This window comes from Hyperolius riggenbachi, chromosome 1 (genome assembly GCF_040937935.1).
Source record: "Hyperolius riggenbachi isolate aHypRig1 chromosome 1, aHypRig1.pri, whole genome shotgun sequence".
Classification (NCBI taxonomy): Eukaryota; Metazoa; Chordata; class Amphibia; order Anura; family Hyperoliidae; genus Hyperolius; species Hyperolius riggenbachi.
In genome coordinates, this window is record NC_090646.1 from 367,265,368 (window position 1) to 367,289,304 (window position 23,937).

The following is a 23,937-nucleotide window of genomic DNA, read 5'->3' on the forward strand; positions in this document are numbered from 1 at the left end:
CTGTTTTCTTTGCACAGGTAACATGCTTTTTGTCGGCATGCAGTCATAAATGTAATACATATAAGAGGTTCCAGGAAAAGGGACCGGGAACGCTAATCCAGCAGCAGCACACGTGATGGAACAGGAGGAGGGTGGCGCAGGAGGAGAAGGCCACGCTTTGAGACACAACAACCCAGGCCTTGCATGAGGACAAGAAGCGTGCGGATAGCAATTTGCATTTTGTCGCCATGCAGTCATAAATGTAATACAGATGAGAGGTTCAATAAACAGGGACCGGAAACGCTAACCCATCACAGATGTTCATTGTTTATGTTACTTGGTTGGGGTCCGGGAGTGTTGCGTAGTCGTTTCCAATCCAGGATTGATTCATTTTAATTTGAGTCAGACGGTCTGCATTTTCTGTGGAGAGGCGGATACGCCGCCGATCTGTGACGATGCCTCCAGCAGCACTGAAACAGCGTTCCGACATAACGCTGGCTGCCGGGCAAGCCAGCACCTCTATTGCGTACATTGCCAGTTTGTGCCAGGTGTCTAGCTTCGATACCCAATAGTTGAAGGGTGCAGATGGATTGTTCAACACAGCTACGCCATCTGACATGTAGTCCTTGACCATCTTCTCCAGGCGATCGGTGTTGGAGGTGGATCTGCACGCTTGCTGTTCTGTGTGCTGCTGCATGGGTGTCAGAAAATTTTCCCACTCCAAGGACACTGCCGATACCATTCCCTTTTGGGCACTAGCTGCGGCTTGTGTTGTTTGCTGCCCTCCTGGTCGTCCTGGGTTTGCGGAAGTCAGTCTGTCGGCGTACAACTGGCTAGAGGAGGGGGAGGATGTCAATCTCCTCTCTAAAGTCTCCACAAGGGCCTGCTGGTATTCTTCCATTTTGACCTGTCTGGCTCTTTCTTCAAGCAGTTTTGGAACATTGTGTTTGTACCGTGGATCCAGAAGGGTATAAACCCAGTAATTGGTGTTGTCCAGAATGCGCACAATGCGTGGGTCACGTTCAATGCAGTCCTAGGCCGAAGAGGTCATAGCCTAGGGTCACAAAACCTGTTTATTTGGGCAATTTCAATGGTGGCGAGTCTGACGTACATAAATCGCAGCAATGGCCGTTAGCAACGTCTGAATCTCACGAAATGTCTTATGCAGGTAGAAGACATATTGTTAGACTTGGGCTCCAAAGATGGGTTCCCTACATCTCTGCAAACCAGAGTTACAGGGCTCCAAATTTGGTAAAATCCCCCATAGGCTTTCATTGGGCCTCCTATTTACAGTTCCAAAATCTCACATCTTTTCAAAGGGCAATTGCTCAGCAGTGGCAAATTTTCTAGCATTGTAGGGACCCTTAGGGGGAACATGACTGGTGAGTTTCGGGCCCCTAGGCCGAAAAGGTGATAGCCTAGGGTCACAAAAACCTGTTTATTTGGGCTATTTCAATGGTAGTGATGGTGGCGTACATAAATCGCAGCAATGGCCGTTAGCAACGTCTGAATCTCACGAAATGTCTCATGCAGGTAGAAGACATATTGTTAGACTTGGATTCCAAAGATGGGGTCCCTACATCTCTGCAAACCAGAGTTACAGGGGTCCAAAATTGGTAAAATCCCCCATAGGATTTCATTGCCTCCCTATTTCACTTTCCAAAATCTCACATCTTTTCAAAGGGCAATGGCTCAGCAGTACCAAATTTTCTCGCATTGTAGGGACCCTTCGGGGGAACATGACTGGTGAGTTTCGGGCCCCTAGGCCGAAGAGGTCATAGCCTAGGGTCACAAAAACCTGTTTATTTGGGCTATTTCAATGGTAGTGATGGTGACGTACATAAATCGCAGCAATGGCCATTAGCAACGTCTGAATCTCACGAAATGTCTCATGCAGGTAGAAGACATATTGTTAGACTTGGATTCCAAAGATGGGGTCCCTACATCTCTGCAAACCAGAGTTACAGGGGTCCAAAATTGGTAAAATCCCCCATAGGATTTCATTGCCTCCCTATTTCACTTTCCAAAATCTCACATCTTTTCAAAGGGCAATGGCTCAGCAGTACCAAATTTTCTAGTATTGTAGGGACCCTTAGGGGGAACATGACTGGTGAGTTTCGGGCCCCTAGGCCGAAGAGGTCATAGCCTAGGGTCACAAAAACCTGTTTATTTGGGCTATTTCAATGGTAGTGATGGTGACGTACATAAATCGCAGCAATGGCCGTTAGCAACGTCTGAATCTCACGAAATGTCTCATGCAGGTAGAAGACATATTGTTAGACTTGGATTCCAAAGATGGGGTCCCTACATCTCTGCAAACCAGAGTTACAGGGGTCCAAAATTGGTAAAATCCCCCATAGGATTTCATTGCCTCCCTATTTCACTTTCCAAAATCTCACATCTTTTCAAAGGGCAATGGCTCAGCAGTACCAAATTTTCTAGCATTGTAGGGACCCTTAGGGGGATCATGACTGGTGAGTTTTGCCACTGCTGAGCCATTGCCCTTTGAAATGGTGTGAGATTTTGGAACGGTAAATAGGAGGCCCAATGAAATCCTATGGGGGATTTTACCAATTTTGGACCCCTGACACTCTGGTTTGCAGAGATGTAGGGACCCCATCTTTGGAATCCAAGTCTAACAATATGTCTTCTACCTGCATGAGACATTTCGTGAGATTCAGACGTTGCTAACGGCCATGGCTGAGATTTATGTACGCCACCATCACTACCATTGAAATAGCCCAAATAAACAGGTTTTTGTGACCCTAGGCTATGACCTCTTCGGCCTAGGGGCCCGAAACTCACCAGTCATGTTCCCCCTAAGGGTCCCTACAATGCTAGAAAATTTGGTACTGCTGAGCCATTGCCCTTTGAAAAGATGTGAGATTTTGGAAAGTGAAATAGGCAGGCAATGAAATCCTATGGGGGATTTTACCAATTTTGGACCCCTGTAACTCTGGTTTGCAGAGATGTAGGGACCCCATCTTTGGAATCCAAGTCTAACAATATGTCTTCTACCTGCATGAGACATTTCGTGAGATTCAGACTTTGCTAACGGCCATGGCTGAGATTTATGTACGCCACCATCACTACCATTGAAATAGCCCAAATAAACAGGTTTTTGTGACCCTAGGCTATGACCTCTTCGGCCTAGGGGCCCGAAACTCACCAGTCATGTTCCCCCTAAGGGTCCCTACAATGCTAGAAAATTTGGTACTGCTGAGCCATTGCCCTTTGAAAAGATGTGAGATTTTGGAAAGTGAAATAGGGAGGCAATGAAATCCTATGGGGGATTTTACCAATTTTGGACCCCTGTAACTCTGGTTTGCAGAGATGTAGGGACCCCATCTTTGGAATCCAAGTCTAACAATATGTCTTCTACCTGCATGAGACATTTCGTGAGATTCAGACTTTGCTAACGGCCATTGCTGCGATTTATGTACGTCACCATCACTACCATTGAAATAGCCCAAATAAACAGGTTTTTGTGACCCTAGGCTATCACCTCTTTGGCCTAGGGGCCCGAAACTCACCAGTCATGTTCCCCCTAAGGGTCCCTACAATGCTAGAAAATTTGCCACTGCTGAGTAATTGCCCTTTGAAAAGATGTGAGATTTTGGAACTGTAAATAGGAGGCCCAATGAAAGCCTATGGGGGATTTTACCAAATTTGGAGCCCTGTAACTCTGGTTTGCAGAGATGTAGGGAACCCATCTTTGGAGCCCAAGTCTAACAATATGTCTTCTACCTGCATGAGACATTTCGTGAGATTCAGACGTTGCTAACGGCCATTGCTGCGATTTATGTAAGTCAGACTCGCCACCATTGAAATTGCCCAAATAAACAGGTTTTGTGACCCTAGGCTATGACCTCTTCGGCCTAGGACTGCATTGAACGCGACCCACGCATTGAGCGCATTCTGGACAACACCAATTACTGGGTTTATACCCTACTGGATCCACGGTACAAACACAATGTTCCAAAACTGCTTGAAGAAAGAGCCAGACAGGTCAAAATGGAAGAATACCAGCAGGCCCTTGTGGAGACTTTAGAGAGGAGATTGACATCCTCCCCCTCCTCTAGCCAGTTGTACGCCGACAGACTGACTTCCGCAAACCCAGGACGACCAGGAGGGCAGCAAACAACACAAGCCGCAGCTAGTGCCCAAAAGGGAATGGTATCGGCAGTGTCCTTGGAGTGGGAAAATTTTCTGACACCCATGCAGCAGCACACAGAACAGCAAGCGTGCAGATCCACCTCCAACACCGATCGCCTGGAGAAGATGGTCAAGGACTACATGTCAGATGGCGTAGCTGTGTTGAACAATCCATCTGCACCCTTCAACTAATGGGTATCGAAGCTAGACACCTGGCACAAACTGGCAATGTACGCAATAGAGGTGCTGGCTTGCCCGGCAGCCAGCGTTATGTCGGAACGCTGTTTCAGTGCTGCCGGAGGCATCGTCACAGATCGGCGGCGTATCAGCCTCTCCACAGAAAATGCAGACCGTCTGACTCAAATTAAAATGAATCAATCCTGGATTGGAAACGACTACGCAACACTCCCGGACCCCAACCAAGTAACATGAACAATGAACATCTGTGATGGGTTAGCGTTTCCGGTCCCTGTTTATTGAACCTCTCATCTGTATTACATTTATGACTGCATGGCGACAAAATGCAAATTGCTATCCGCACGCTTCTTGTCCTCATGCAAGGCCTGGGTTGTTGTGTCTCAAAGCGTGGCCTTCTCCTCCTGCGCCACCCTCCTCCTGTTCCATCACGTGTGCTGCTGCTGGGTTAGCATTACCGGTCCCTTTTCCTGGAACCTCTTATATGTATTACATTTATGACTGCATGCCGACAAAAAGCATGTTACCTGTGCAAAGAAAACAGACATTTCCCGCATTTAAAAGACAGTTTTCCTTTTGAAACTTTAAAATCGATTTTCTCAAAAACTATAAGCTCTTTTTGCTAAAAAAAATGTTCCTCTTGTACCCACTCCCAAGGTGCACATACCCTGTAAATTTGGGGTATGTAGCATGTAAGGAGGCTTTACAAAGCACAAAAGTTCGGGTCCCCATTGACTTCCATTATGTTCGGAGTTTGGGTCGAACACCCGAACATCGCGGCCATGTTCGGCCTGTTCGGCCCGAACCCGAACATCTAGATGTTCGCCCAACACTAGGTGCAACATGGCACTACAGTAAGCAAACCTTCAATGGCTGACATATAGGACAGATTTGTCAAAAAGTAACAACTCAAACTGCTTATTCACCACCACTGCACTGAGGATATATTTTTATTATGTGAACTGAGGGAGATCTAAAAAAAAAAACCACTCAAAATGTAATTCCATACATCAGTCAAGTTAAAAATCAGTTTCTAAGACTCTACGTTATCCATTAAAAATGACAAACTGTTTAAATCTCTATACAGGAAAACCATTGACAGATGCAGCTATCTCCACAATACCAGCTCTGTTACACCAGAAAAGCCATTATATACAGCCAGGCTACGTTGTGACGTGATCCACAGAAATAGCACTTCAGAGTATGGCAGAAACTCTACAACAAAGAGGATGCAGAATCACAAGCATCAACACCAGGGTAAACACAGTATTAGGAACTCTGGAAACTCAGAGAGAATCTCCTGCGGTACAACAACAAAACAAACCCAAAAGAACAATAAGTACACATATGCCACTGGCAGCTGCTTACAATCTAGGGTGGGCCTCTGAAAGATACATTTTCAGATTCACCTATTATGTCCTAAGACAACCAGCTAACCTCAGACACCAACTGGTTAACAGGAAGTTTTGTTGCTTCATCTGGAAGCTTCAAATGACAACCAGGGGAACTAAACCATGCAAAAGTAAATTCTGCAAACTGTGCAATAGAGTTAACCTGCCATCAAGTGTCACATGACACTAGAGCATTGACAATCACAGATACTGTTTAATGCTGCCTTTCCAGGAATGTGCCATAACTCATACAAGATGGTGTGACAGTGAATATATATATATATATATATATATATATATATATATATATATATATATATATATATACACACACATAATAAAAGGACACGTGGAAGACATAACTACTGTACTGCTACAGGTCGCCGTCAAAAACTGCCAGGAAATGGAACTGAGATTTTGAATGTTATGTAGGGCCTTTGAACGCAGGATGAAAGTATTCACCTTAGCCTTTTAAATTACTCTCCAACACTTTTGTAACCACTGGCTTTTTCCTCCGTGCACAAGTGGCTTTCGCGATACTGAGCAGGCGCAGATCGTATTACAGGAAAGATGAAGTGGCAAAGCATTGGAGCTTTATTTCCAGGCAAGTATATAAATTGGTAAGCACACCAGACTTCTCAAGAGCAAAAGCGTATCATTTTATTCTTCGAAGCATATGTCAAGACACCATACATTGACCATTGTTTCGCTGGTTCCCCTTCGTCAGAACAGTGCAGACATATGTCAGCTTTATTTCCAGATATGTCATCAGAAAGAATATTTCACCAATGAGGACACTGTCAGCTATAAAAAAAAAACATTTTCAGGAGTGGGAAATATCGGAGCCCCGTCAGGCTTTCATTGCTGCTTTTGCCCCCATTGTAAATATTTCCTCACATCTTTGAACACCAGGCACAGGAAGTGAGGAGAACCTATCCTTTGGGGATATATACTGTAATAGATCTATTTTTAGTCATACATATCCTGGAAAAGGAATATAATAGATGTTATTGCTAAGTGGGATTCCACCTTAAAGTAGTGTGTTGATGAGAAATAAAAATGAATGTGTGTGTCCATAACAAGTAGTTTTATACCCTGACTATCATTAGCAGGCCTCACAGCTCTCACACAGGTCAGGACCTCCAGATATTATGGTTGCATAACAGGAGTTAGGCCGGCGTGTTGAGGATGCTGGAATGTTGGAAGATATGATAAGGCGAGAGGTTTTAAGGTCTTGTCCATTTATAAACTCACTGCTGGATAGCGTACTGGTAAGGATGTTACCTTTAATGTAGGCTTTGAGCCTTTGACCAGAGTTTGAATCATGGCTCAAACCAGTATGCAAAATGGTAAGGAGTCCTTACCATGATCCTTGTCGCCTGAAGCACTTTTAGCCTCCCATGAGAAAAGCACAATATAAATGTTCTGTCTCTTGTCTTGCTATGCTACATTTAAAAAGTGTCAGAGATCTGGTACTCTGAAGTTGGGAACTCTATGGTGATTTTCTGATACGAGCTTGGTGGAACATTACAAGGTTTCCCAACACAGTTTGACCTGTGACCAGTGTTGGCAAACACTGCAGAATGGAGTGATAGGACCTAGCACCGTTTTTCAGCAGACAGTAGTCAGAACTATGCATGGGGAAGACAGCTGTAGCAGTTTCAACCGAGTTCAACGGGAATGTATTGTTTAAATGATACTAAGTTTCAATGACATACACATTTCTAGACTACAATCTTGGTGTAAAGTGAGAACCCCCTGTACTAACTACATGATAAAAAGATGCTGCAATGTAAATACCTGTCCTCTTGTACACAGCTGAAGTAGCAGCTCTCTTAGGTCCGGTTCGCATTGGCATAAAAAACGGTCAGCTTAGCAGAAGGAAGTGGACTATGTTTATCAATAGGATCCTTTCACATTACTCCTTTCAAATGGATCTGTTCGTCCTGTTCCACCGAACGGAGCACATGTTTGAAGAGGCTGCGATTTTTTTGGCTTGACGGATGCAGCGCATTGACCAAACTCTAATGGAATGGAGGGTCACAGATGAAAAACTGATACCCAATGAAATGTGATGGATCCGTTTTGAAGGATCACTTTTTACATGGATCAGTTTTTGATCAATGCAGTGTGAACCCTCCCTTATACTTGTAATGGTGGTTACTGATAAAAATGCAAAAACGGGGGTCTATTTATAAAAGGGTGGTATAATGTGAATTGTCACATTGCATTTTAAAAAACAATCTGCTATTAGGTTGGAACAGTTTGCAAACCTTACCCGGGTCACATGGGAACATAGGGCTTGATTGCTAAAGCAGCACAGCTTAATGTAAGGGAGCGTTCGTTAAAAAGAAGGGGTGGCCGCTATGCATGCCTTACATAGCAGCGCACATTGCTATGTAAGGAGCGTGCCTTCCTTAGTTGCGTGCGGTGCTTACATAGCAATGCGTGTAACTTTAAATGTGGGTGGTCCTGTGAAATATTGCCACCACGATACTTCACTAGCGGCCGCTACTATGTTAATTAACATAGTAGCAGCCACTAGTGGTCAGGATACTTCACATGACCAATGGCATCTACGGAAGACATACATAGCAACGCGCGCTTCTATGTAAGGCATGCATAGCAGCCGCCTCTTCTTTTTAACAAGCGCTCCCTTACATTAAGCAGCGCAGCTTAAATAATCAAGCCCATAGTGAGGACTGCTGAAAGGCTAGTGAATTAGAGTTTATACTTTTGCAGCCACATGCATTGCACACACTCACAGCAAGAGAGTATCTCAAGATAGCCTGGCTTTATTACAAAACAAACAAACTAAAAAGGTTAGGTTAGACATGGCTGCACGGGCAAGTTCAAAACCGCTAATTTCCTAAATTGTCAGTAGCCCCCACGATGTTCTGATGTAATTCACATGTAGGTTGCAACTTTTTCCACCTAATAGCAGATCATTGTTTACAAAGCTCAGGTTCAGGCTTGCCATATCACGCTCTCCCTTGTTCTCCAGCGTTAGACAACCCGGCGGAGCTAAATAGCGGGGATCTTAGTATAAATTGGAATGGAGCAGTCAGAGAACATACATGAACACATCTGTTTGCTGTGTGAAAATTCATTTCCTGCAGATTGTTGATGGAATTAACTTTCAAGGTCGCAAGTTTTTGAAGAAGCCGAAGAAACAGATATTGAATTTATTAGATGCATTCCTTATTTATACTGTGTGAACGACTGTCTTGTGAAGCCAAATCACTATGTGATAGAGAAGGCGGAAACAGTGCAGAATCCCATTTTCAATTCATGCTGCTGCTCTGAGTAACCAGCAGTGGGAGCCTCTGTTACTAAGGCATTTCTAATGACGTGCATATGCATTCACATGTGCATATGTATTCACTCCCTTTGCCATGAAGCCCCTAAAAAGTCCTGGTGCAACCAATTACCTTCAAAAGTCACATTAGTGAAATGAAGTCCACCTGTGTGCAATCTAAGTGACGCATGATCTGTCATTATCAACACATCTTTTCAGAAAGGTCCCAGAGGCTTCAGCACCACTAATGAAGAGGCATCACACCATGGAGTCCAAGGAGCTCTCCAAACAAGTCAGGTACAAGGTTGTTGAGAAGTAGAAGACAGGTTTGGGTATAGGAAAAACATGATGCCACAACAAACCTACTAGGAGCGGTCCACCCACCAAAACTCAAAACCCGAAGGAGGGCATTAATCAGAGAGGCAGCACAGAGACCAAAGGTTACTTGCAGGAGTTGCAGAATTCCACAGCAGAGACTGGAGTATCTGTCCATACAACCACAATAAGCTGTACACTACATAGAGCTGAGCTTTATGGAAGAGTGACAAGAAAAAATACTTAGTTTGCCAAGAGGTGCATGAGCAACTCCCCAAATGTATGCAGGAAGGTTCTCTCGTCGTCAGATGAGACTAAAATTGAACTTTTCGGCCACCAAGGATAATGCTATGTCTGGTGCAAACACAACACATCCCATCATCCCAAGAACACCATCTGCACAGTGAAACATGTTGGTGACAGCATCATGTTGTGGAAAGGTTTTTCAGCAGCAGGGACTGGGAAATAGTTCCGAGGCAAGGGAAAGATGGATGGTGCTAAATACAGGTTGTGAGGCAGCAAAACATGAAAAACGACAAAGGGGGGTGAATACTTTTTCAAGGCACTGTAAGTAATCCAGCACACATATACTTGATTACACACTGTACCTTGCTACATGGCTACAGGAATTATAAATTGTCTGCTATTAGGGTAAGATTTCCCAACATCATCTGGGTCATATCATATCAGTGTCGGACTGGGAGATGGAAAAACTGAGTAAATCCACCTGCTGGCCAAGCAGCAGAAACCCTGTGTTCTCACTCCCAATAGAAACCTGCAGTAAGTCTTCACTGTGAGCAGCAACACCAGATTACTGCTGCTTGGCCAGCAAGTGGATTTCCTTAGCTTTTTTAGCTCCCAGTCCAACACCGTATCACATCTTAGATAAGATTGCTGAGGCATATGTAAATTACAGGTTGTATTATTACAGCTGCATGCATCAGCAACAGCAAGGGCATTTTGTCAAAAAATAAATCCAGGACACCGTGAGTTTATTAAAGAGTACCTGAAATGATTTTTTTTTTCCAGCAACCGGCGCAATTGCCAGGCCACCTAGCAGAAGATCCAGGCAGCCTGGGAGGAGAATAAGGGACCCATGAGTCTGAGGGGGTTTTGAGGAAGCCCCATGTAAGTATATATGTTTTATTCTTTTTCATCTTAGGATGACTTTAAGGCTTGGATCCCACCTGCGATGGTCCATTTGGCCCAGAGCGTAGTGGACCAGTTCAGTGTCCACTTGTCACGTTCACGTTTGAGACAGAGCTGACCCTGGCCACCTTCTCCCTGTGATCCACAGGAGATAGCAGAGGAAGAAGGTGGGTGAGGTCAGGTGGTGGCTTTGTGCTGGGGAAGGATCTTCCACTTTGCTTGCAGCTTATACTTTTTGCACATGCACTGTGCTGTTACTTTTTACAAAGGGAATTTAAAGGAATACTGTAGGGGGGTTGGAGGAAAATGAGTTGAACTTACCCGGGGCTTCTAATGGTTCCCCGCAGACATCCTGTGCCCACGCAGCCACTCACCGGTGCTCCGGCCCCGCCTCCAGTTCACTTCTGGAATTTCAGACTTTAAAGTCTGAAAACCACTGCGCCTGTGTTGCCATGTCCTTGCTCCCGCTGATGTCACCAGTAGCGTACTGCGCAGGCCCAGTATGGTCTGTGCCTGCGCAGTACGCTCCTGGTAACAACAGCAGGAGCGAGGACACGGCAACACAGGGTGAACCAGAGCTTTAAATCTGTCTGTGAAGAAGCATAATTACTTTTAAACCAAACAGGATGCTTGGTAAGTTTTTATACACGATATATATATATATATATATATATATATATATATATATATATATATATATATATATATATATATATATATATATATATATATATATATATTGTACATATATGTACACAAGATGTAATTAATTCAAGTAAACCAATATAAGAGACACATAACAGCAACCCATTGCAAAAAAGATTCAAACTTATTTATGTAGGCTTGCTCCATAAGAAATGTGCAATATGCCAAGAGCAGTAACCAATAACAATAACAAAAGTCATTGGCATTAATCTCTGTATAAACGTGGCATTTGTTTGGTTACTAGGGAGTCACAGAACCCTGGATATCACCACTGTTTCATAGGATAAGCTTTATTATTTTCTACTTTCACAAAATAATACATATGACTCTTGTGCAATTAACTTTTTCTCCTCAGTTTTCTCCTCAAGCCTTATTTTTTACACCTTGTCATTAAAATACCTTTTAAGCAAGAAAATACTCAGAATATTTTTGGCAGTACTTTTTCACCTACATGTCAGTACTTTTTCAATTGCAGAGTACTGAAAAGTTATTTTAAAAGGGAGATGAAAAATGATTTCCCAGGAGAAAACTTAGGAGAAAAAAAGTGAATTGATTAAGGGCCATAATTTGCTACCAGGCTAGATATAGATAGATTACAAGTGTCTGACTCAAACACATGACTTTTCTCAGTCACATTTTTGCACCATAAGGACCAATAAAAATGTTCACCTCAATGTAGCCAATCAGTGAAAAGAGAGCATTTGGCATCCAACTGCCAAATAGTTACAATCATGTGTGCATTTACAAGACTTCCTATGGAACGAAGCAGTCACCTGCCCACAGATACCTCCATGGACAACACCTCATTCAAATGATTCAAAACTTGCAATTTAAGCTTCAACTAACTATACTGTCCAGTCTACCTTTAGGAAGAACAGGCAGCATTACAATATTCCACTAAAGTAAGTGATAAATGTGCATCAGGTTGCCTTGCAGACCCATCCGCTGTCATATTTATCACAGAGATCAATGAGTTCTTGTATACTGAAAACAACCCTCTTTATCCCACCTCCCAAATAAGTATCTGCTCTTATACACTCCTTGCTTTCATAAATGCATGTTTCCTCCAGCTTCCTCCAGCCCAGAAAAAGTAATCATTTACTTACATAGGAGACTTTGTTGCTTGGAAGAAGTAGCACACACTCAGCCAGACCGTCTTGAATTAATAAAAAGCAGTGGCAGAAAGCTTTTTAGTTGTTTTGCTTTGTTCACGGATGACGCCTATTTGTTTGTCACACATTGTTGTGTTAAAATTGAACAAACATGGGTACCTGAAAAACCTGCAGTACAAGCCCAGGCAACTGAGATGCTAGCAGTCGGGAGATCACTTGTCAGTAGAGCGATCAGCTTCTACTAGCATACGCTGAGAGTTTCTATGGTGCTGTTGTTCCTGTTACAGGCTTGCTTTTCCATATGCTGCTCAATGGGTGTTTCATATTTCACATGCAGCACACGCCTAGTGAGCTTGGCAGAAGGTTACATAAGCTATGAAGGAGCTGCTAAAATCCCTTTTCACTGAAGTGACAGAATGTATTCTTTAAGTGGTGTTAAGTGGCATGAGTACAAGAAGATGAGATCACATGGCAAGTTGCTCTTTTGTTTCCAGCCAGTGTCTGGCTGGCCCAATCGCACTTTTGAACAGTCACATTATGGTAACTGAAATATTCATTCAGTGTCAAGTATGGAATGCAGAAGACATGAGACATTGTAAACGTGGCTACAGACAAAAAGTGGACAAACATTGCCCAATACCGTAACATGATGCTAGTTTTTGTTTTGTATTTATATAATAAAGGTGTTGATTCTCTAACAATTACGCACGGTAGCTGCACATACAACTCTGTAAATGTGAGACATCACACAAAGTTTTACACCTGATGCACAAAAGCAAAACAACATATTTTACTGTACACTAACCAATGCATTATTTCACGCATTTATTAATTACATGCATAAACATTCATGCTATCCTAGTTATGTGTGAACATAATTGCGCATTAAAAGCAGGCCTGTTTCTGGGAACAGGCCATCCAGGCGAAAGTCTTGTTTACCTTCTTCCATATAGGGCATAATAATGCACCCTCTGTAATAATGAAATGCTGTTTCAGGCACTCTTCAGTATAAAGCACAGTATATTCCAGTGGTCCCACAATATATCTCTGATTTCTGAAGTCCTCTGTAGCACATTCCAGCTTCCCCTGCACTGTAATCCTTGGCTAATGCTATTGTAGTTTCCCCAGCAGGGTGCATCCTGCTCATTCTTCCTCCCCTATCCATAAAGTGTGTGGGGGGAAGAGGAAGAGTGACACAGGTTGCCTTGCCTGGGGAGCCAAACATAACAATATCTTGCCTGTATTATTATTTTGTATTTATATTACACCAACATCTTCTAGTGCACTGTGCAAAGTATACATTTCATTGCAATGGTAGCAAAGTAATGCTTTATTTGTGCAGTTGGAGTAGTCACAGCAGTCACTGCAGCTATCCTGACAATTTATCAAAAGTCGCTAAACTTTTGCATGGCTGTGAAAACACTTATTATTGCAGGTTCTGAATAAATGTTCAGTAAGTGATTTGTTTTCCTCTGTGTGGAAACTGAATGAACAGCAGGAGGGTAAGTGTGATGTTAAAGGATACCTGAGGTGACATGTGACATGAGATAGACATAGGTATGTACAGTGCCTAGCACACAAATAACTATGCTGTTTTCCTTTTTTTTTCTCTGCCTGAAAGAGTCAAATATCAGATATGTAAGTGGCTGACTCAGTCCTGACTCAGACAGGAAGTGTATACAGTGTGACCCTCACTGATAAGAAATTCCAACTATAAAACACTTTCCTAGCAGAAAATGGCTTTTGAGAGCAGGAAAGAGAGAAAAGGGGTCAATAGTTTATAGATTTTAGCTCTGGCTTACTTCAATGAATGTGTGATTAAGCAAAAACAATAAAACAGTTAAAACTTAAAAAGTAGATTTAAACATAAAAAAACTAAAATATATTTTAAAAAGTCATTTTTAGGAGAAGGAGGACAGATACAATTGTTTATTTCATTAGTTCATTTTCGCCTCGGGTGTCCTTTAAGCATGACTCAGGCTTCTGACTGATATTCTCAACTCTTAAACCGAAAATAAGATCATGGGACTCCAGAAAGGTTCTATTTAGGTTCAGGTCTACAGACACAATTACTTATCTCATAAGTTTATTTTCACTTAAGGTTTGCTTTACTGGAAGAATATGTACTGTTCACATGCTAATTTTACAGTCACATCCTAATATATATATATCTCACAATGCAACGCTGGAAGAGAAAAAAAATAATTGTATCAAAAACACAGACATTAGGTGCTATAATCTGTACACTACATTAAATCAGGTGTTATTCAAATATTACTATTCACTCTTCACATATGGTGACTTTGGGTTTATAGCATGAAACAGTTTCGTGATATGTTACCTTGGATCCGCTACAATTGATAACACAAGCGACTTTATTTAAAATTTTATTTGAAAAATTCTGTATCAAAAATGACTGTGATGATTAATGATAATGTTGTATGTGTATTTTTTGAGAATGAAATAAAAATGATTGTTACACAATGTGGTGTGTCCTAGGTAACCTTGCTGTTAGTTTGAACGCCATACTACATACATACTGTATTGTTCAAGGAGATATCAGTTTCTCATGTTACTCATGTGAGACCTTGAAATGTTTCCTAGGCAAAGTCTCCTAATGAAATCTGCTACTATTCAGCAAAATAATAGCCTAGATAGTCATAAAGGATGATTTTAGACTAGTCGAATCTAGTGTGCATATACATTCAGTATATACTGTGCCATGAATGCAGCTTATTAAGGCAGATTTGGAATACAGGTGATGGATTCACTTTAATAGATGCAGGAATAAAATTAATAATTGCAGGCACTTTTTATGGATACTGTACAAATAGGGATGCAATAAATCTCTTACAGATGCATTGTTTGAGTTTTTAAAATGGCAAAACCAAGCTCTAATATCACTTAAGGTGACCCAAAGTTTTTGCATCATTTTATTGCTATTTACCTTTTGCTGTTTGGCCAACAATTCTGTAAAATGAACTAGGAAATTTTGTTACATCATCTATATACTGGCGCGTAACTACATTAGGCAGCCCCCCACAGAGATCTGTTGGCTGGGTCCCCCTAATCTCCATCATGTGGGGAGGTGGGTGTCGGAAGCTATAGAAGCCTGGTGGTGTGTATAATGCAGAGCAGCAGTGGAGCGGAGCGTTATACATTACCTGCTCCCGGCAGTGATACATGTCTCTTTTCACTTCCTCTTCAGTTTGCAAGTGCCGTGCAGCCAGCCAATAACCATGTGGCCTCAGTCCCTGGACGGAAGCCACGTGGTGATTGGCTGGCTGCACAGCACTTATAAACAGAAGACATTAAAGGGTACCAGAGCTGAAACAGTTATTAGAAACCGGGAGCAGGCATGTGTTGGATGCAATCCTCATGCACACCGATCCCCACATTCTCCTCCCCCTCCTTTTTTACCTAAATTGCCAGCACAGCTAATTCCTTGTCGCCCAGGTCATGCCATCCTATAATAAAATACTGTACTATTCCCCTCCGAGTTGTGGCTAGTTGGAGGGAGATATAATTTGGGTGTAAATCCCCAATTTACTCTTGTGCAGGGTGCGCAGCAGAGCACTAGTGCTATGACAGCGCCCAGCTTCAGCACTGAGCACCAAAATAACTTGCTTTGCCGCTTGCCTGCTCGACGATGCGACCAATTTCGGGCCAAGCATGTTGATCCGACATGCTGCAAGATGTCGGGCTATCCTGGTCAGTCAGATGCATGACAGTAACAGCGAGTGATATCGGGACGATCAACGAAACCCCTGACGCTGTCCCCTCTAATGTTCAATGTGACCCCTCCTCCCTGGTGCCCAGTGCACTGTACATTACCAGTCCATGTGTGCTGCTGGCTCCGAGCTCCTTCCTCAGTCCATGCATGTGCCCCACTTGGTTGCTGGCGTACACGTTGGCCCGTGTGCTACGTCGCACGCTCCCATATTGCTCTGGCAATCAGGTGGGGTGCATGTACAGATGGAGGATGGAGCCAGCCCGAGCCTGCGAAGGACATGGACAGGTAATGTATATATATGTACACTGAGCTTCGGGGTAGTACATTAAACATTGGGGGGGGGGCAGCCTCAGGGCAGTGAGGTGGCAGATACGGTTTCACAAGGCCGATTCCAGATTGATTTCAGCATGAAATCGAACGGGAATCAGCCTGCAGCAGTGGCGGACATACGGCCGTGCAGGCCGTGCCGCCGCACGAGGGCCCCTGAAGTTCTGCTGCTTCAGGGGCCCATTAAGTATTGCAGGGTTTTTTTTATTTATTTTTTTTTTTTTTTATGTTTTTTTTTTTTTAACCTGGGGGGCCCAACTCCTGTCCTCCCCCCTCACCTCGCCCCCCCCCCCCCCCCCCCCCATGCGGCGGGAGAGCGGAAAATACAAGAAGTCTCCGGCCGGGGCGGCAGCTGCCGCTTGGTCTCCAACTTGGAGACATATCGGAAACTAAGCAGCAGCTGCCTCTAGCGTCTGCTGCAGCCCCGGCCGGAGACTTCCTGTATTTTCTGCTCTCCCGCCGGCTGCAGCGCATACCGGGAGGGGGGCCCCGAGGTGAGTGAGGGAGGATAGGAGTCGGGCCCCCCACCCGGATAGCTACCCACCCGGATAGCTACCCACCCGGCTACCTTACCCACCCACCCGGCTACCTACCCCGCTACCTAACCAGGCTACCTACCCACCCACCCGGCTACCTAGCTACCCACCCGGCTACCTAACCACCCTGCCGGCTATCTACCTGGCTACCTACCCACCCGGCTACCTAACCACCCTGCCGGCTATCTACCTGGCTACCTACCCACCCGGCTACCTAACCACCCTGCCGGCTATCTACCTGGCTACCTACCCACCCGGCTACCTACCCACCCGGCTACCTAGCTACCCACCCGGCTACCTAACCACCCTGCCGGCTACCTACCTGGCTACCTACCCACCCGGCTACCTAGCTACCCACCCGGCTACCTAACCACCCTGCCGGCTATCTACCTGGCTACCTACCCACCCGGCTACCTACCCACCCGGCTACCTAGCTACCCACCCGGCTACCTAACCACCCTGCCGGCTATCTACCTGGCTACCTACCCACCCGGCTACCTAACCACCCTGCCGGCTACCTACCCACCCGGCTACCTACCCACCCACCCGGCTACCTACCCACCCACCCGGCTACCTAACCACCCACCCGGCTACCTACCCACCCGGATACCTACCTACCCACCCGGCTACCTACCCACCCACCCGGCTACCTACCCACCCGGCTACCTAACCACCCACCCGGCTACCTACACACCCACCCGGCTACCTACCTACCCACCAGGCTACCTACCTACCTACCCGGCTACCTACCAACCCACCAGGCTACCTACCCACCCACCCAGCTACCTAACCACCCACCTACCCACCCACCCACCAGGCTACCTACCCACCCGCCTACCCAGCCACCCACCAGGCTACCCACCCGGCTACCCAGCCACCCACCAAGCTACTTACCCACCCGGCTAAGGGCTACCTACCTACCCACCCGGCTGCCTACCTACCCACCAGGCTACCTATCCACCCAACCACCCATGGGAGCTGCGCGCCGGATGGAGGCTGGGACAGGAGGTCTGCTGCTGCAGGTGAGTAAATGTTTTTTTTTTTATTATTTATTTTAGCAGGTGTATGTTCTGGGCAGGTCTGCCACATAATTGCGTGTATGTTCTGGGCAGGTCTGCCACATGATTGCGTGTATGTTCTGGGCAGGTCTGCCACATGATTGCATGTATGTTCTGGGCAAATTTGCTACATGATTGCATGTGTTTTCTGGGCAAATCTGCCGACATGATTGCACGTATTTTCTGGGCATATCTGCCGACATGATTGCAGGTATTTTCTGGGCATATCTGCCGACATGATTGCAGGTATTTTCTGGGCATATCTGCCGACATGATTGCAGGTATTTTCTGGGCATATCTGCCGACATGATTGCACGTATTTTCTGGGCATATCTGCCGACATGATTGCACGTATTTTCTGGGCATATCTGCCGACATGATTGCACGTATTTTCTGGGCATATCTGCCGACATGATTGCACGTATTTTCTGGGCATATCTGCCGACATGATTGCACGTATTTTCTGGGCATATCTGCCGACATCATTGCACGTATTTTCTGGGCATATCTGCCGACATCCTTGCACGTATTTTCTGGGCATATCTGCCGACATCATTGCACGTATTTTCTGGGCATATCTGCCGACATCATTGCACGTATTTTCTGGGCAAATCTGCCGACATGATTGAATGTATTTTCTGGGCAAATCTGCTCACATTATGTGTATTTTCTTGAGAAAACCTGCACAATTATGTGAATTTTCTCACCCCGGGATCACTTTAAATTACAGTTAGCTCCGCCCTTATCCGGTCATTGCCACGCCCTTTTTTTGCCGCGGCGCTAAGCGCCGCAGGTTCTATCCACGCCCATTTTTTGCGTTATAGCTGCACCCATTTTTTGACACGGCGCGCTTCGCGCGCCGCAGGTCAAGGGGGCCCACAATTGATATTTTGCACAGGGGCCCACTGCTGCCTGTGTCCGCCACTGGCCTGCAGTGTATGGGCAGCTGATCTCTCTCTAATCAGATTCGTCTAGAGAGAAATTTGTCTCTTGGTTGAATCAGCACATCATCGCCAGATGTATGACCACCTTAAGAGAAAAAATTTCATCTTCTGTTTAAAGTAACATTTCAGCACTCTACAATTGAAAAAGTACCAAAAGTGTAGATGAAAAAAAACCTGTCAAAATTATTTTGAGTATTTTCTTGCTTGCTGGTGACTTAAAAATGCGTGTTATTGGTGTGAAAGGTGTGAAAATATATCCTAGGAAAAAACTTAGGAGAAAAAGTGAATTGGATAAGGGCTAAGATAACTAACCAGTAAGGAGACCTTTGGCAAGACTCCCAAATGACCACCAGGGTGGCTTACTGAGAGCACTGAAAAGGCATACTCATTCTCATTAGGTATTCACTAATAAGAACTCCTCAGTGCCACTTACTGTACAATCTAAATTCCCTAATCAGTATCCTAATACAATAACATTTGTAAAGCGATTTTCTCCCTTAGTACTCAAAGCACATAGATATATCTCAGATCAATACAGGATTACAGGCTGGACTGTGTTACAGGTGTTCGTAAATGTCAGACTAAACAGATTACTTTTCAGTTTAGATTTAAATGCTTGAAGAAATGGAGATGACCTGTGGCAGGGAGTTCCAAAGTGTAGGGGCAACATGACAGAAGGCTTTGTCTCCAAACGATTTGAGGACTCAGGGGATGACCAAGTTATTAGATCCTTTGGTCTAAGATTGTGCGAGGTGTGATGCGGTTGCAACAAATCCTTCAGGTATCCAGGGCCCAAATTGTACAAGGATTTGAATGTAAATAAGCCAATCTTAAATAGAAGACTGGTTACTGGTTGCCTCTGAAGAAGCAGGTTTTGTCCTGTGAAACGACGTTAGGCATTTCACTTTGTATGCCATGCGGTTTGGGGATGCATTAAAGGTTTACTAAGCATACTGCTGCTGCTGGTGCCCGGATACTTTTTGTTCTAATGTTTATGGATTACGATTCTAACTGTCTGGAGGCACAGCTGGAGTGACCTGTTACCCCCTACCTGTCTACAGTCCTTAGCATCTTGTGCCAATCTACATTAATTTTTTCTTGGGATTTAAAAGCAAGGATCGCGGCGGGGAGCGGCGAAAACGGCAAAGTGGGATCCAGGAGATCACAATGACTCGATTAGCATGTTTTTTATTGTACAAATCGGACAGTACAGATTATCTTTAAAGGAATGCCAAGACAAGTTGAAAAAGTATGCTTTTACCTACCTGGGGCTTCTTCCAACCCCCTGTAGTCATGAAGGTCCCTCGTTGTCCTTCCGGTTCTCTCCTTTAATCCTTATTACAGGCTCAGGGACTGGGAGGACATGATGGACCTTCAAGGCTACAGAGAGCTTGAAGAAGCCCCAGGTAAGTAAAAATAGACCTTTTCAACTTGCCTCTTGTGTTCTTTTAACTGACTTTCTCTTCTCCAATCCATTATGAACTCTATTGCACAGTGCATCCACCTCTCCTCTTCCTTCTCTAATGCTGACCAAAACAACAGGAAAAAATGGGTCAGCGACGTAATACCACACAAGACAGAAGGTGAATCCTAATCTTTATTGAAATAACAAATATAACACTTTTCACTGCACAAAGTACATAAATACCCCAATTCAAATCACATTTTCCATTTAGCAAGATCATCAGGAATATACAATTGCCCAATGCCCAGTTGTATCATGTAAGTTAATATACAGTGGGTTGCAAAAGTATTTGGTCCCCTTGAAGTGTTCCACATTTTGTCATATTACTGCCACAAACATGAATCAATTTTATTGGAATTCCACATGAAAGACCAACACAAAGTGGTGTACACGTGAGAAGTAGAACGTAAATCATACATGATTCCAAACATTTTTTACAAATAAATAACTGCAAAGTGGTGTGTGCATAATTATTCGGCCCCCTTTGATCTGAGTGCAGTCAGTTGCCTATAGACATTGCCTGATGAGTGTTAATGACTAAATAGAGTGCACCTGTGTGTAATCTAATGTCAGTACAAATACAGCTGCTCTGTGAGGGCCTCAGAGGTTGTCTAAGAGAATACAACACCGTGAAGTCCAAAGAACACACCAGACAGGTCAGGGATCAAGTTATTGAGAAATTTAATGCAGGCTTAGGCTACAAAAAGATTTCCAAAGCCTTGAACTTCCCACGGAGCACTGTTCAAGCGATCATTCAGAAATGGAAGGAGTATGGCACAACTGTAAACCTACCAAGACAAGGCTGTCCACCTAAACTCACAGGCCGAACAAGGAGAGCGCTGATCAGAAATGCAGTCAAGAGGCCCATGGTGACTCTGGATGAGCTGCAGAGATCTATAGCTCAGGTGGGGGAATCTGTCCATAGGACAACTATTAGTCGTGCACTGCACAAAGTTGACCTTTATGGAACAGTGGCAAGAAGAAAGGCATTGTTAACAGAAAGCCTAAGAAGTCCCGTTTGCAGTTTGCCACAAGCCATGTGGGGGACACAGCAACCATGTGGAAGAAGGTGCTCTGGTCAGATGAGACCAAAATTGAACTTTTTGGCCAAAATGCAAAATGCTATGTGTGGCAGAAAACGAACACTACACATCACTCTGAACACACCATCCCCACTGTCAAATATGGTGGTGGTGGTGGCAGCATCATGCGCGGGGGATGCATCTCTTCAGCAGGGACAGGGAAGCTGGTCAGAGTTGATAGGAAGATGGATGGAGCCAAATACAGGGCAAACTTGGAAGAAAACCTCTTGGAGACTGCAAAAGACTCAAGACTGGGGCGGAGGTTTACCTTCCAGCAGGACAATGACCCTAAACATAAAGCCAGGGCAACAATGGAATGGTTTAAAACAAAACATATCCATGTGTTAGAATGGCCCAGTCAAAGTCCAGATCTAAATCCAATCGAGAATCTGTGGCAAGATCTGAAAACTGCTGTTCACAAACGCTGTCCATCTAATCTGACTGAGCTGGAGCGGTTTTGCAAAGAGGAATGGGCAAGGATTTCAGTCTCTAGATGTGCAAAGCAGGCAGAGACATACCTTAAAAGACTGTAGAACCACCTATTGCTGCAATTACAGCTGCCAAAGTATTGACTCAGGGGGCCGAATAATTATGCACACCCCACTTTGCAGTTATTTATTTGTAAAAAATGTTTGGAATGATGTATGATTTTCGTTCCACTTCTCACGTGTACACCACTTTGTATTGGTCTTTCACGTGGAATACCAATAAAATTGATGCATGTTTGTGGCAGTAATGTGACAAAATGTGGAAAACTTCAAGGGGGCCAAATACTTTTGCAACCCACTGTAGATAAGTAAATATAAATAACTGTGTGTGTACTGATGAGGTACTGACCTTACTCAAAACTGATAAAGGTAAAGTGAATCCCAATGGGGAAACCATCTGCTGTCAGGAGATACAGTGGTGTATATATAAATGGTACAAAGGATCCTTAACCATACTAATATATTTGAATACCAAGTTACTCTTATGGTGGCCATACATGGTACAATTTTTTCATCCAATCTTACCATTTCTATGTAATATAAGGGAACTGCCTAAATTATCCTTTTTTCGGTATATTCGCTTAATTTACCCTTATACTACATAGAAATGGTAAGATTGGATGAAAATTTTTTACCATGTATGGCCACCATTAACCTCAGCAGTCCAGTCTATGGTGCTAACAAATATGGTGGTGCTGCTAGTAGGCAAAGGATATATAACCTGTTTTGCTCCTTTGAGATTATGTCAACTTGAATTACTGATTTAAAATGAAGCCAATCAAATCCTAAACATACTCCCATATCCTCCCTACTTATGCTGAAACATGCATCATTTAACACCTTATCACCCTTCACACATTTTACCTATTTCCATCGCTAGGTACACAGTAATTTATGGCCTTGCTTAGCTGGTCCCACCTTCACTAGCTAATCAGGATTGCCAGCATGTGTCATGCTCATGTCACAGCACTTTAACTTGTTGTTCATCATTTAACATATTTATACCAGCACAAGGATATGATGAAAAAAACTTCAAGAAACTCCTAAAAGTTTATATGCAAAGTACACAGAATCTTTATTAATCCCAGAAGACAAAGACCTACAAAATATTTATATAATGTATCCTTCAGATAGCATATTCCATAGCAGAGAATAGCGTATATACAGCAGTGGTTAACATCGAGACAACAATGTCAACTTGTTTTGGGAAAGACCCTTCATCAGGCCTCATCATACATTGATACAAATCTAAAAACAATAAATATTAAAAACATTAGAACCATACACAATGATTATAAATGACCATAACTACCCACAGAAAGAGTTAGTGCAGAGTAAAAGAGTATATTGATCATTTTTTCATAAGAACATAGCTAGTTAAAAGAAAGTCTTTCCCTTAAAGGACCTCTGTTGCGAAAATCTTAAAATTTAAAATACATGTTAACATATACAAATAAAAAGTGCGTTTCTTCCGGAGTTAAATGAGCCCTAAATTACTTTACTCCTATGTTGCGGTCACTTAAAGTAAGTAGTAGAAATCTGACATTACTGACAGATTTTGGACTAGGCCATCTTCTCATAGGGGGTTCTTAGGGTTTTCTTTATTTTTAAAATCACTTAGTGAATGGCAGTTGCTCTGTCCAACTGCCAAAAAAAGTGTACAGAGAGCAGGGAGGCTGGCCAACATCTTTGTATAAATCTTTTTCAGGGAATGTCTTTATAAAGAACAAAGACCATGCTGAGAATCCCCCATGAAGAGATGGACTAACCCAAAACCTGTCGGTAATGTCAGATTTCTACTGCCTACTGTAAGTGACAGCAACAAAGGAGAAGAGTCATTTATGGCTCATTTTACTCTGGAAGAAATGTACTTCTTATTTTCGCGACAGTTCCTCTTTAACTAGCTATGTTCTTTTGCACAATTGGTCCTATCTTTGGATTCTTTTCACTTTCACTTCTTTTCGTATTAAAAATATGTTTAAAAAGTCAATAAAATATGTGTGCA

At 43.7% G+C, this 23,937-nt stretch overlaps 1 protein-coding gene across 2 annotated transcripts in view; it reads right to left on the bottom strand.

Annotated features, from left to right (window-relative positions):
- Nucleotides 1-12,585, bottom strand: part of HOPX (HOP homeobox) — a 47,313-nt gene extending 34,728 nt beyond the window's left edge. Inside the window, exon 1 of one of the 2 annotated variants that reach the window (XM_068271330.1) lies at nt 12,459-12,585. The gene's annotated coding sequence lies outside the window, so the exon portion shown is untranslated. Of the gene's footprint in view, nt 1-12,293 lie in introns of both variants that reach the window. The other variant, XM_068271329.1, reaches the window with a different exon arrangement.
- Nucleotides 12,586-23,937: the final 11,352 nt, after the last annotated feature.